Source organism: Meles meles, chromosome 6, assembly GCF_922984935.1.
Source record: "Meles meles chromosome 6, mMelMel3.1 paternal haplotype, whole genome shotgun sequence".
Taxonomy (NCBI): domain Eukaryota; kingdom Metazoa; phylum Chordata; class Mammalia; order Carnivora; family Mustelidae; genus Meles; species Meles meles.
The window spans coordinates 120,312,899-120,326,313 of NC_060071.1; the positions used below are offsets into that span (position 1 = coordinate 120,312,899).

Here is a 13,415-nt window from a genome sequence, read left to right on the forward strand (position 1 = left end):
TGAGACAAGCATTATTGTCCGTGTTAGAAATGAGGGGACATGGGCTCAGAGATTAATAAGCCACCCAAAGGCCACTAGATGAGCAAGGAGCACAGCTGGGCTACAAAGTTTGGTATGCCAACTGCCAAAATCTGCTTTCCCAACCTCAGGGGGTGAAAGGGAGGGTGGGAGAGTAGGGTAAGAATCTGGAGCCCTTACATCAAGAACCGAGAGTCCCAAAAACCTCTACTTCCTTTGGAAAGCCTGCCCTGGCAATGCCCTCTTCCTCCACCTTCAAAACACCTCATTCACTCTCCTGTGTTCCTCTAACACCCTGACCACCCCTGAAGGACTTACACTGACCTGGGCTTACAAGCTCACATGTCTGTCTTCTACACTTTTTTTTTTTTAAGGTTTTTTGTTTGTTTGTTTGTTTTTTGGTTTTTGGTTTTTTTTGGACAGAGAAAGAGCACAAGCAGGGGGAATGGCAGACAGAGGGAGAGGGAGAAGCAGACTCTCTGCTGGGCAGGGAGCCCAAAGCGGGGCTCGATCCCAGGACCCCAGGATCATGACCTGAGCCTAAGGCAGATGCCTATCCACTGAGCCATCCAGAAGACCCCATCTTCTACACTCTTATGGGAACTCCCTGAGGGATCTCAATTCAGTATTGGGCAGATTTATTTATTATTTATTTATTTATTTACTTACTTACTTACTTACTTACTTACTTACTTATTTCTTAGGACAAGTGGTCACAAGCAGTGAAACTCTCTTGATAGGGCCAAGAGGTTCAACCTGACCTCTGACATCCTCTCTGCCTTAAAATTTTATGAACTCAAAGGCTCATTGATTCCATGACTCTAAGGATTACCAGATTCTGTGGAAGCCAGAGAATTTTTTAGCATCTACAAGTCCCTGACAGATCTAGGGAGCCAGGAACAACGAGAGTGGGCCAGAGATAGGAAGAGGAGAAGTTGTGCTTCTCCACTTACGTTTTGCTTCTCCTACTGTAGGACCTGCAACAGCTTCTAAGTCATCCCCCCAAGCTGGAGGCAGGAATGGAGCTGGGACCACATGCTGGAGAGCCCTGTGCATTCAACTAACTTTGGAGCTCTAGAACATTCAGACATCTGGATCCTGCTCTAGACCTAAGTTTTGGACTCTCCCAGAGTGAAGCCCCAATATCTAGGTCTCTTAATTAAAAGTTCCTTATCAGATTTCGAGGTACAGTCAAGGTTGAAAATCCTGGGAGAGCAGAGAAGGGATGCAGCCTGATTCTGACACAAGCAGCTCAGTAATTCCAACCATTAGAGACTTTCTCTGGCCAGGAGGAGAAGTCTTGGTGTATAGTGAGCTGACTCACAATGGGTACCAGAAAGTCTTTCTATGTACTAGACAAACCACACTACCGGACTCTCGCTTTCATACCTTGCCAAGGGTATGCCTATCCACACAAGTAGATTTTCCCTTTGTCTCTCCCTAAACTTGCTGTGTGCTGGGTTTATACTTCTACTAAGGAAATGTAAAAGATCCAGAGTTCCCTTCTTTTCATAGGAAGATGATGCAACCTATCCATTTTCAGCAGGACAGGTTCTTAGCTAATTTCACTTCCAGTGATGGGAGCTTAGGTTGACTTGTTCACACTTTTCCTTCTGGTCTCTTAGTTCGTTCATGTGTTCATTCATTCGTGCATGCCCGCATTTGAATGAAACCCAGTCTATGCGTCACAGGTTGATTTTCACGGAATTATGGTGAGGAAGTTACTCGGATTTACTCCGATTTGTACTTTCACTTTTTTTGCACACTCAAAAAGAAAATTAAAAGTTCCTAGAGGGTAAGAATTTGTATCTGTTCTGGTATTTCTGTATCCCCAGTGTCTATCTCAGTGCCTGGCATATAGTAGTTACTCTGTATATATTTATTGAATGAATAGATACACTGAATAAATGGGCAAAAATAGAAGGCATAATATCCAGTGATTTCTCCCACGCTTGGCAGTGTTCAAATGGAGCATCCCATCTGTCAGGGATGCTGGGAGCAAGGTTTTTCAAGTTTGAGTAGTATGAACGAAAAATAATCCCCTTTGAGGAGTGCTCACTTCACTGAAGAACAGTGACAGAAAACCAAATAATTACAAAGAAACAAGTCCTAGACGTGGAAGCGTGTGTGATGCGCCGAGAGCGCAGAGCAAGGCAGACGTCGCGCTATCTGCAGTCATCAGGGCCGGGTGCATGAACCGGGCCGTGGCGGATTCGAGGAATGAACAGGACTTCACGGGCAGAAGTCAGTGCATCTCGGGCAAAGAAGAGAAAGCCTATGCTCATGGGCGTGAAGGAGCCTGGCGGAGCAGTGTCTGCTTCGAGAAGGGGGAGCAGTGCAGCTGAAGGGCAGGGCCCTGGGCAGAAGCTGCAGAGGACAGTGAGGAACAGTTAGTAAAAGGCCTCGTACCCCCAGCCAAGGACTTAGAGCATTATCCTGGGAGCAACTGGGAGCCCCTGGCACTGTTTCAGTCATGGGAGGGACAAGAGTGATGGTTTTCCTTTGGACAGGAGACCTCGCGTGAGGACTATGGGGGAGCCAGGCGGGTGAAGGAGAACAGGGCAAGACAGGAGGCAGGAAGACGGGCCCAGAGGCTCTCCTGGCACCTGAGTGCACCAGGACCGGAACCAGAACCAGGGCAGACGCAGTGAGAGCGGGTCTGCGGTGTAAGGTATTGGTGTGTGAGCTCTTTCAGAAGAAGCATCCACGGAGACCAGCAGAAAATGGGAGGACAGTGAAAGGAGAATGAAGAGGCATAGCGAGGACCAGACCTCATCAGACTTGCTGGCTCTCCCACTGGCCCTGCCATGTCCATCCTGCGTCAGGGATCTTCAGGCCCAAAAGCAAGGAAGCCACACAAAACCCACTGAACTTAGATGCATGTTTCGCATTCGGGACATCCTGCAACAGAGGAGGCCAGCAAGGATTCTGGGCTCTCCGGGAAGATAGTAAGAAGGCCCTGGAATTCAACCAAAGCACCAGAGTGCTGCCCACTCGAGTCAATATGATAGCTCTCTGTTGAGTCAGTCATCCAGACTGTGATAAGCTCTGGAGGTGTGGTAATGAAGCAGGTTTGGTCCCTCCACGGACCGGTGCACGGAAAAGCACACCGGATCTGGATCTAGATGTGAGCAACGGGTTTGGGGATTTATGTGCACAGGCTGAGAGCTTCCCAGAGGTGGTGGAGTTGGATTTCTCATGTCTATCTCAAAGGAGCATGCAGTTTCACAGAAAAGAAAATGAACTTGTGACCACACTGTCCTTCTGAAATACTGTTAGCTAGAACAATGAAAAGAATTTTTTTTAAAGATTTTATTTATTTATTTGACAGAGAGAGATCACAAGTAGGCAGAGAGGCAGGCAGAGAGAGTGAGAAGGAAGCAGGCTCCCTTCAGAGCAGAGAGCCAGACGTGGGACTCGATCCCAGGACCCTGAGACCTGAGCCGAAGGCAGCAGCTTAAACCACTGAGCCACCCAGGCGCCCATGAAAAGAATTTTTTAAAGATCCAAAATATTGAGAGGAACTCAAATCCTAGAGTGACTAAAAGAAAGTCCGATTCTGTTCATTGATTCATGAAAAAAGTATTTGTCGAGCCCTTACTAGGTGCCCATCACGGTTATAGGCTTCACTTCTGCCCGGAAGTGTTCTCAAATGTATTGAGTGGCAATTAGGTGTCCCAGTCTGTTCTAGCTACTGAGGATTCAAAATTATATCTCTTGCCTGGATTCCTGCAATAGTTACTGATTTTGACCCTTCTCTTGTGGTCTATTTTCCACAAGACAGCCAAAAAGTTCTTTTTTTTTTTTTTTAATCAGACCCCGCCATCCTTGGCAACCTCCTCTTCCTGCAGAACTCCTCACCCTGTTACTGACCTCAGCTTCTAACTTACTGCCCTTCATTCCCCCCACTCTGTTTTGCTGCCTGTATACTCCACTCTAGCTAAGGTGGCATTCTCTGAAGGTTCTAGAACATACTAAGCATGCACCTGCCCCAGGACTTTTGCATTTACTGTTCTCTCTGCTTGGATTCCCTCCCCTTACCCTAAATATCCCCAGAGGTCACTTTCTCATTTTGTTCAGGTCTCAGATGCCAGCTTCTCAGAGGCTTTCCCCCTCGTCTTCTCTGAAGGTGATCCCAGACCTCCCTGCCAGCACTCTCTGGCCCACTACCGTTCCTTTTCTTTATGGCATAGATCACTTGCTGAAATCATCACTGTTTCTGTTTGTCTACCAGTTTAACCTGGGCTATAACCCCCACAGTAGCTGGAAACCTGTCCTGGTTCACCTTCCCGCCCACAGTATGTTCAGGGCAGGTGTCTGGCAGGGTGAGAGTCGTGTTTGCTGGCTACCTCAGTGTGACCTCCGCAGGACTAAGTCCTGTGGGAAAGAGGCAGCAGTGAGGGGGACTCCAAACTTCCTGGGAAGCCGGCGGGTAGAGAGGTCAATGGTTAGAGCCACTGACCTCAGATAGCAGTCTGTGTCCTCCCTCCAAAAGAACAAGAGGATACACTGTTTGGACAGCAGTCCTGAGGCTGTTTCTAAGCACGACTCCCTCTCTGTGCCCCGGCCCCCCCATTGGCACCTTACCCCACAGTGTGCGGCGCAAGAACAAGCAACATTTAGAGTGCACCATTCATTCATTCAGCAAGTCTTAAGCAACACTAGCTGCCAACGGTTTACAAAGGCCTCCATCCTCACCCACCTGGACTCATGTAATCCTTTCGTGAGGCTGCTCCCACCGGCGAAGCAACCGTGGGGCTCCCTGCAATGCCAAGAATCTCTCTGCCAATTACAGATGGAGCCAGACTTGGTCCTCGGGCCGCCAGCGGTCTCCTTCCACCAAGCCTGAAGGAGCATCATTTCAGAACCGACCAGAAGAAGACCAGTCCCCTGCCTGGGTTGGGTCGAGGGAGTGAGAAGCCCAGGGCAGCCTGAGGGGGTATTGCTCCTGCCCTTTGCTGTTCCCCAGAGAAAGCTGCCTGGGCTTTGGGGGTTATCCCCAGGGAGAGGGCTGCCACCGCCCTGCCCTGTTGTCTGCCCATCAGGGGGAAGCGGGTGATTAGCTGCCTTTACGTCCCTTTCCCTCGGCTCCTTCTCCAGGAGCCTGATTTATTTTAATGCCACTTAATTTCTCTTAATTTTCCAATGTTGAAATGTGGAATTAAATCATATCATTGCCTGAATGGAGAACAAAGGGGCTCTGGCAAGCGGTCAAAGTCGTCTCTCTGAGCCACGATGGGGGCTCTGGCGCACAATCAGCTCTAGGGCGCTCTGGGCCCTCCTGCGACAGGAGGTGTCATGGGCAGACTCTGAGGACTGGCGGCTGCTGCGTGCTCTCCCCATGCCTCTAACGATTCCCCTAAAAGATGACTCCCCCATTTGTTCCTCCTGAGGGGCTGGAAGGCACAGACTCAACCTGATTCTTCCCGTCTCAGTGGGGAGAGAGAACGCTGGTGTGGCAGGGGGTGGGCAGAGCCTGTGGAAAGCTGCTGAGCACAGGAGTCCCACAAGTCGTTCAACAGAGTCGACACGGTTCTCAAAACAGCCATCCTGGATGGGAAAGGAAGGGGGGCTAGTGCGGGGGCTGAGGCCTAGATCAGCTGGAGCGTGTGGGGTCCAGAGCACCACCTGTCATTCTGGGACTGCCCTGCAGTGTGGCAGCGGGAGGGGACTCCAGGCAGGAGTGGCAGCCTAGGGCCATCGGGGCACTCAACCAGCTCGGAGCACCATGGAGGCCACACGTCCAGAGAGTTGAGTCAGCTGGCCTTGCTGCTCTCTAGAAACCCAGTGTGAAAGCGGACACCCTGGGGGCTTCAGCGTGCCGCTGGAAGGTTCTGAAATGAAAGACGCTGTCGGCACTGAAAGTATTGTCAGTAGGAGGCAATCTACAGTGTGAGGAGCGAGACTCACAGAATGCGGAATTGTCAGGCCGGGGTGGGGTGGGGGGCTGAAAAGTCAAAGCAGCCGACATAACGCTTTCTGACGGATAAGGAATTCAAGGCCCATGGAGCAGAAGGGGTCTCGCCTGCTGTCGTCAGATAAGAACTAAACCATAAACTTCAGCAGCTCAGCGCTGCTTCTGTTAGACCACACTGCCTGCTCCTAGTTTGATTTTTGACTCCACCACCAGCCTCTTTTATGATAAATGGCACAGATCCCCTTTCTTGACCTTGTTTCACCCACTTCAAAAGTGAGACGGGTCCTTCATTTATTCCCGCCTTCATTTCTCACTGAACACCCGCCGTGTCTCTGGCATCCTGGGGCAGCGAGTGGGAGCGAGAAAAAGCACTTGGTCCGGGGAGCGGGGGGAGGGGGGGGGGCGTGCAAGCCGCATGCACAAAACTACATTTCAGTGAGTCTAAGGGCCTCATGAAAAACGGACACCGTGTTATCAAAATTCAGAGAGAGGCTCTCCATCGACGCTCCCGTCAGGAAGAAGAATTTGAGTTTTACACTGAAGAACAGGGAGGATTCTCAGTGAAAGATAAACAGCAAGCAGAGGCACAGAAGAGGAAAGGACAAGTTCCCTGAGGTGCCCACGCAGGACCTGGAAGACGGGAGCCTCCACATGCAGCGGTGAAGCAGGCCACGGAGGGCAGGTGGGCGGCCACCAGCCACGGGAGGCCCTTCTGGGTCTCTGTGTAGGAGAGTGATGGGCCTAGAAGGCTGTTTTAGGAAGGGGATCTTGATCCAGTCTTAGCATGAACTGAAGGACCGGGAGGCTGAAGCTGGGAAGACATTAGAAAGCTAATTTATAGAGTATGACAATAATCGCAGCTCCTTGGTGGGGGTATGGTGAGGCCTGAAGGGCAAGTCAACACAGAGCACTTTGCAACTGAGGAGTTAACAGGTGGGACAGGCACAGGTGTTGGCCGCTGTAATAACAACTATTATTGTTATCCGTACGATGTTGTAGGAGGTTATCAAATGCACTGGGGTGCTGATGGTAGGGTCAGAGAAAGTGGGGATGGACTTAATGGACATTAGCAATATTCAGGAATAAGGTAGAGGAGACAGACAGAAACTTGGGGGTTTTGAGCCAGGGTGAATGGAAGTTGGCTGGTGCCGTCAACAGAAAGTGGGAAGTGAAGAGAAGTAGCTCTTAAGGACGAAGATGGTGTCCGTTGAGTAGCAACTCAGTTTGAGGAGCTGAGGTGACATCTTGTCGGAGATATTGTGCAAGGGGCTGGAAACAAGACACCAGGCTTGGAGAGCTACGGTGACAGCGAAGCCACAGTCACAGCAGAAACCATGAGGGAGACTGCAGAGGGGCAGTAGAAGGGGACAATGGGAGGGAGGAGAGACTCCTGGAGACGAGGTGGAAGAGGGACTATCTAGAGAGCTGTGGGTCCCGGAGAGCTCAGCGTGGTGGGAGCCAAGAGGGGAAAGTCTTCAGGAGCTAACAGTCAATCTTATCGGGGCGGGGGGTGCGCGGGTGAGATCAGAAATCAGTTACTCCATTCGGGGGGGGGGATGAGAAGTCCTTGGTGGGCGATAGTTGGGCAGAAGGTAGAGAAAAGTGGGAAAGCATGGAGCTAAACAAAGAAACCAGTGGTGACAAAGCGAAGACAGTAGTTTACTCTAAAAGTTCAAGAGTTGGTGAAAGCTTCATGGAAAGGGAACATGAAGGGGTAGGAGTTGGACAAGGGCCAGGGCCTGCTGACCATGCCTACATTTGGAGGGAGGGGACCCAGGGCTGGAGGAGAAAGCATGCAAGGCAGGCTGACGAAGGCAGAGCAGGGCTGGCCCCTGGGCCCCATGCAGGAGGGGAAGGGAGCTCTTTCTTACTCTGAAACCAGGGCCAGGGAAGCATGAGGAATCAAGTGGGGAGGTCTGGGTGCAAAGGAAGAACGTTGACCAAGTGCATGCTATTTGGCTTCCTTCTTGAGGATGAGCATAGCAGGGCATGACCCTGAGGTCCTCTCCTCTCAAGTGATTAGGAAATTACTGTGAGGAAGCCAGGGCAGGACCCCAGTTCCCAGTCCCACGTCCATATCCAGGTCCCACATGCCCCAGCGCTCCCACCACACAACCAGGAAAGCATTACTTGTCATTTCAAGTAACAAAGCAGTAAATTTCATCCAGGATGAACTAGAACTGTTGCCTTCATAGACATGATTCTGTAGACCATATCCAAATACACTTGACTCTGGAAGTAGCCTTTATTCACTCTCCATAGTATCAAAAACTACACATAGACATATACAAACTCATGTGATTCTTCCTACCTACACGTCTTGTTCAATAGTCTCTATAGATCCAAATATGGATCTAAATCCATTCTTACTCTTCCACGCTCCTTCTTGAGACCATCCCCGGTCCTCAGAGATCTCCGATCTTTGGGGGTTCACCCTGCTCTGCAGCTCAGTAGGCCAGGAGACGTGTGTTACACCTGCGGGAACGGAGCCACTTCTTTTCCCTGAGGCACCCTGTCTGGTGGCGGGTTTAGAGTGCCCATTCAAAACATAGACAACCAAACACAAGCCAATCTCATCAAAGAAAGTGGTGGAACATCTTCCTAGAAGACCAGCTCTGGTTTATATGCTAAAACAGAAAGAGGAACCCATATCCCTCCCTCACAGGCCACCAGAGGATGCCTTGGGCTTCTCCCACAGCCTTCTGGCTCCGCACCTCTGCCTCTCTCCCTATAGTCCAGTCTCAACATACCTTCTCAAATGCAAACCTGACCGTGCACTTCAGTGCCAACAACCTTTCTAAGCCCCTACTGGCAACAGCAAAAATCCTTAGCATGGAGTACAAGCCCTTCAAGATTTGGTCCCTAAAGAACCATCCTACACTGTTGGTGGGAATGCAAGCTGATGCAGCCATTTTGGAAAACAGCATGAGGTTCCTCAAAAAGTTGAAAATAGAGCTACCCTATGACCCAGCAATCACACTATTGGGTATTTACCCTAAAGATACAAATGTAGTGATCCGAAGGGGCACATGCACCCAAATGTTTATAGCAGCAATGTCCACAATAGCCAAACTATGGAAAGAACCTAGATGTCCACCAACAGATGAATGGATAAAGAAGATATAGTATATATATATATATATATATATATATATATATATATATACCCTATACAGCCATCAAAAAAGAAATCCTGCCATTTGCAATGCTCAGTTCAAAGTTCACTCAGCATAATACCCATACTAGAGGGTATTATGCTGAATGAACTAAGTCAATCAGAGAAAGACAATTATCATATGATCTCCCTGTTATGAGGAATTTGAGAGGCAACATGGCGGGGTTAGAGGGCAGGGAAGGAAAAAATGAAACAAGATGGGATCAGATGGGAGACAAACCATAAGAGACTCTTAATCTCACAAAACAAACTGAGGGTTGCGGGGTGGGGGGGAATAGGGAAAGGGTGGTGGGGCTATGGACATTGGGGAGGGTATGTGCCATGGTGAGTGCTGTGAAGTGTGTAAACCTGGCGATTCACAGACCTTTACCCCTGGGGCTAATAATACATTATATGTTAATAAAAAATTAAAAAATTAAAATTCAAAAAAATTTGAATTTTGACCCCTAGAGTCCTCCAAACTTCTCTCCCGGAACTGTACCCTCTGTCTTCAGTCATTGGCCTTATGCACCTGAGGCCTTTGCATGTGGAGCCCTTCTGTCCTAACATTTTCTCTCTGCTTTCAATAAAGCCAACCCCTACCCATCCTCTCTTTCTGGGATTCGATGTCCCTAGAAGTCCTCGTGAAGGCTCTGGAGAGGTGATCTCCCTACATGCTTCCACTGTACCCAGGATCTACCCTCCTCTGAAAGGAATCACTAGCTGATTATCCCTGCGGGAATGAATGTATGTTTATGAAGAAAAGGACCATTCTGTTTTATTTGCCTCTGTACGGGGCAGATGCCTGGCAGAGCAGGCTATTGTTGAATATTTATTGAACAAATAGCTAATTGAATGAATAAATGAATGCTTTTTCTTTTAGAGTCCAATATATGGCTGAGTGTCACCAAGCAGTTGAGCCTCTGGGCAAATATATATATATATATATATTTGAGTGAAAGGGGGGTCCCCCCCTCTTCTTACCTGACTTTGGTAACTTAAAGAGAGGCCAAGATGCGGGACACGTTCCCCCAGATCCAGAATGGGAGCAGTGACTGGACCATGCAGGTCAAGGAACAATGCCCCTCATTACGACCCCATGGACAATCCCGGCAACTCTGCCCGGAAACTATACAGGGGGCCTCCTGGCACAGGGACGGGGCAGGGATGGGGCAAGAGCCTACTCCCTCAGCTTCAGGGTTCCAGCCCAGGAAGGAGCCTGAAGAAGGAAATTTTTTTTTACAGGGTCAGTTTGATAACCCCATTTTCTTTTCTGTGACCAGGAGGCCATACAGAAGAGATGCCAAAGAGGACAGACAGCAGAGGCGCAGGAGCAGAGAGGAGAGCTACCTTGGCCCTTGGAGTTCATTCTCCACCCAGCATTTACTGAATGCCTACTTTATGCCAGGCACAGTGCTAGGCCCTGCAGATACACCACGAATAAACAGCAGTTATGTTCCCTCCCTTCCTGCAGCTTACTGTCTAGAGGCATGACTAGAATTTACTTCACCACACAAGGAAACTGAATGTGCCTCTTTGAGTTACTTCAAAATAACAGGTTCAGGTTATGAGTATACAGACGTTCTGGCCCGGTCAGATATGGTATGGAAGGCATCCTTGAGGAAGTAACCAATGACCTAGGAGCTGGAGGGAGACTAGGAGTACATTAGACAAGAATGGAGTTGGAGTTTAGGGGTGTTGGAAGAACAAGAAAGCATTCCAAGTACAGGAAACCGCATGAGTAGCCTTTCCATCTCCATTAAGTTCAAGAACGACTTCAAATTCAGTTCTGTAGGCTCCATCTGCTTCTTCTCAACCCAATAACCATATTTTATTTAAAGAAAGGGGCTAGGGAATGGACACGTGTGTGGGGACCTCGGGCAGGAATTGTAGGCTGCGATGAGAAGCTGGGATGATCAGCCCACACCAAGAAGCTCCGGGAGCCGCCGTCCCCACGTGAGGCACAGCACCGCATGAAAAGACAGGTTCCTCTCAAACTTGCGAGCCCGCTAAAAAGAAGGGCCAGCAGGAGGCCGACGCCCCTGTAGAGTGCACGGAACCCCTATCTCAGGAAGCGCATGGCGCAGAAGCTATATTTGAAAATTGAGGTAAACAAGAGCTCAGCTCCAGTGGATGGGGCACAACAGCTGTGGGAGATTAATCACAGGCGGCTGCAAGTCACCGGGTCGCCAGAGGCCGGGAGGCTTCCCTTTCGGTGCCCCACCGGTAGGCCGGCTGCAAGCCCACCCTCGGCTCGGGGTGTTTCTCGACCACCCGGGAGCTCGGAGTCTCGCTGCCCGCGGCAGCCTGCCTTTCTGAGAACCTGCCCCAATTTCAACCTCTGCCCAGGAGACTGAACCAGCAAACGGGCAGGGGTTTTTAGTCGCCAAAAAAAATGAGTGAATGAGTGAGTGACGGAGGGAGGGAGGGAGGGAGGGAGAGGGAGGGGAGGGAGGGGGGGGGAGAGGGAGGGGAGGGAGGGGGGGGAGAGGGAGGGGAGGGGGGGGAGAGAGAGAGAGAGAGAAAGAGGCGGGCAGCAGGCGGGTAAATTTATGGCACTGCATTAAAGGCATTTGTTCTATTTAACCACCGTCCGCCTCCCTGCACTCCCTCCATGGTTAAAAATAAAACTCAGTGAATAAAGACGAAAAACTGCTTTCTCCCCCCGAAGCAAATCGCTTTCTTCATCTCTTCCAGCGGCTTGGGTCCTCGGGGCAGGTCTGGCAGGGTCTGCAGAGCAGCGGTAGCCTCCGAAGGAGGGCCTCTGGGTGGGTGGGTGCGTGCGTGCGTGCGTGCGTGTGTGTGTGTGTGTGTGTGTGTGTGTCGGGGAGGCTGGCGGGAGTGGGTAGTTAACACACCTCCCTTCTCCCCACCTGGCCGCGGCGCGCCCAGACCCCCGCGGTCCGGAACGCCCGGGACCCGAGCAACCCTCCCTCTCTCCCCGCCCCCTTGGCCGCGGCGGGCCGGTGCGCCGGGGCTGCAGTTCCCGACCCGCCGCCGCGGAGTCCCGAGGCTGGGCGCGCGCGTGCGTCTGTGCACGCGGGCGCGCGCCGCGGGGTAACGCGCTCGGCTCCTAGCCCCCGACCCTGGCGGGCCCTCAGAGCCCCGGGAGCGCCGCACGGCCGGGCACCGCCAGCACACGGGCACACAGGCACACATGCCGCCGGCCCGCGCCGCAGCGTTCCGTGTCCCCGGGGCGCACCCGCCGCCCGAGAACACACACACACGCCCCGGCGTCTCGTTCTGCGCCCCCCCGACCCCCTCAGACACTCTGCCACCATGCCCCCCTCCCCAGCTCCGCAGACAAAACGTTCACTTTCCGAGGCACCCTCCCCCCACCTCCTGAGGCACTAAACCCACGGGAAGGCAGCCGGTAAGAATGATCTCGAGAAATAACTTAATTAACACCGGCATTCACAAGCGGGAACCCTCCGGGGGGCGTCCCAAGCCCGCAGCCTCGGCCTTCCACTGAGGGGGAAGGGCAGGAGGCTCACCCCATTACTCACCGTTTCCTCCCGGTCTCCCGAGCGGAGCGGCCAAGTGAGGGGGGAGAGGAAGGTGCGCGACGCCCCGCCGCCCGGCTGCTCAGCGGCCGCAGCGGCTCATCGCCCCCGCGGGCTGCCCGCCGGCCGCAGCCGCGTCCGGGGCATGTCAGTCGGCCGCCGCCGCCGCCCGCGGGGCTCGTGGGCTCGAAGGCTTCCGGGGTGGGGGGGCGCGCGGGCTGCGGCCGGGGCAGGGGGCCTAGGGAGGAGCGGGGCGACCCTCCCGAGGACCCCCGGAGGAGACCGGGCCGGGGCGCGGGCTCGGGGTTGAGCCCGGGGAGGCCCGGAGTCCCGGCCGCCGGCAGCGGGGGGATCCCTGCCGGGAGGGGCAGGAAGGCGGGCGGCCCGGCGCGCCCTGGCGGCTCGGAGGGACCCCGGCTCGCGGCCGCGTCGCCGGGGCTTTCCCGGGGCTGGGCGCGCGCCGACTCTCCGCCTGGCACGCCGTCACCGCGGGGGACGTGTCGGCCTCGCCGCGCGGAGGGGACGCGCGGAGGGGCTGGTTTCTGGGCGAGCCGCGAGCTTTGCCCATTAAGCTGCAGCAAGAAGCCAAATCAAAAAGCCAATCTCCAAGCCTCCCAACCGAACGTCACCCTATCAGCTGGGAGCCAGGGAGCCGCACCGAATGACAAGCCGCGCATATTTATCCTCGCGCGCCGAGGGGGGATTTTCAGATAGCGTCCCGAGCAGCCGCGGGGAAGCGGACCTGCGCCTCGCGGCCCACCCCCCCGGGCCCTGGGGGACCCAATGCGGGCGGGAGCCCTCGCCCGCGGCCACCCACCCACCG

At 52.9% G+C, this 13,415-nt stretch overlaps 1 protein-coding gene across 2 annotated transcripts in view; it reads right to left on the reverse strand.

Moving 5' to 3' along the window:
- Positions 1–12,727, reverse strand: part of SLC8A3 (solute carrier family 8 member A3) — a 135,727-nt gene extending 123,000 nt beyond the window's left edge. For both annotated transcript variants that reach the window (XM_046007069.1, XM_046007068.1), the window contains exon 1: positions 12,596–12,727. The gene's annotated coding sequence lies outside the window, so the exon portion shown is untranslated. The remainder of the gene's footprint in view (positions 1–12,595) is intronic.
- Positions 12,728–13,415: the final 688 nt, after the last annotated feature.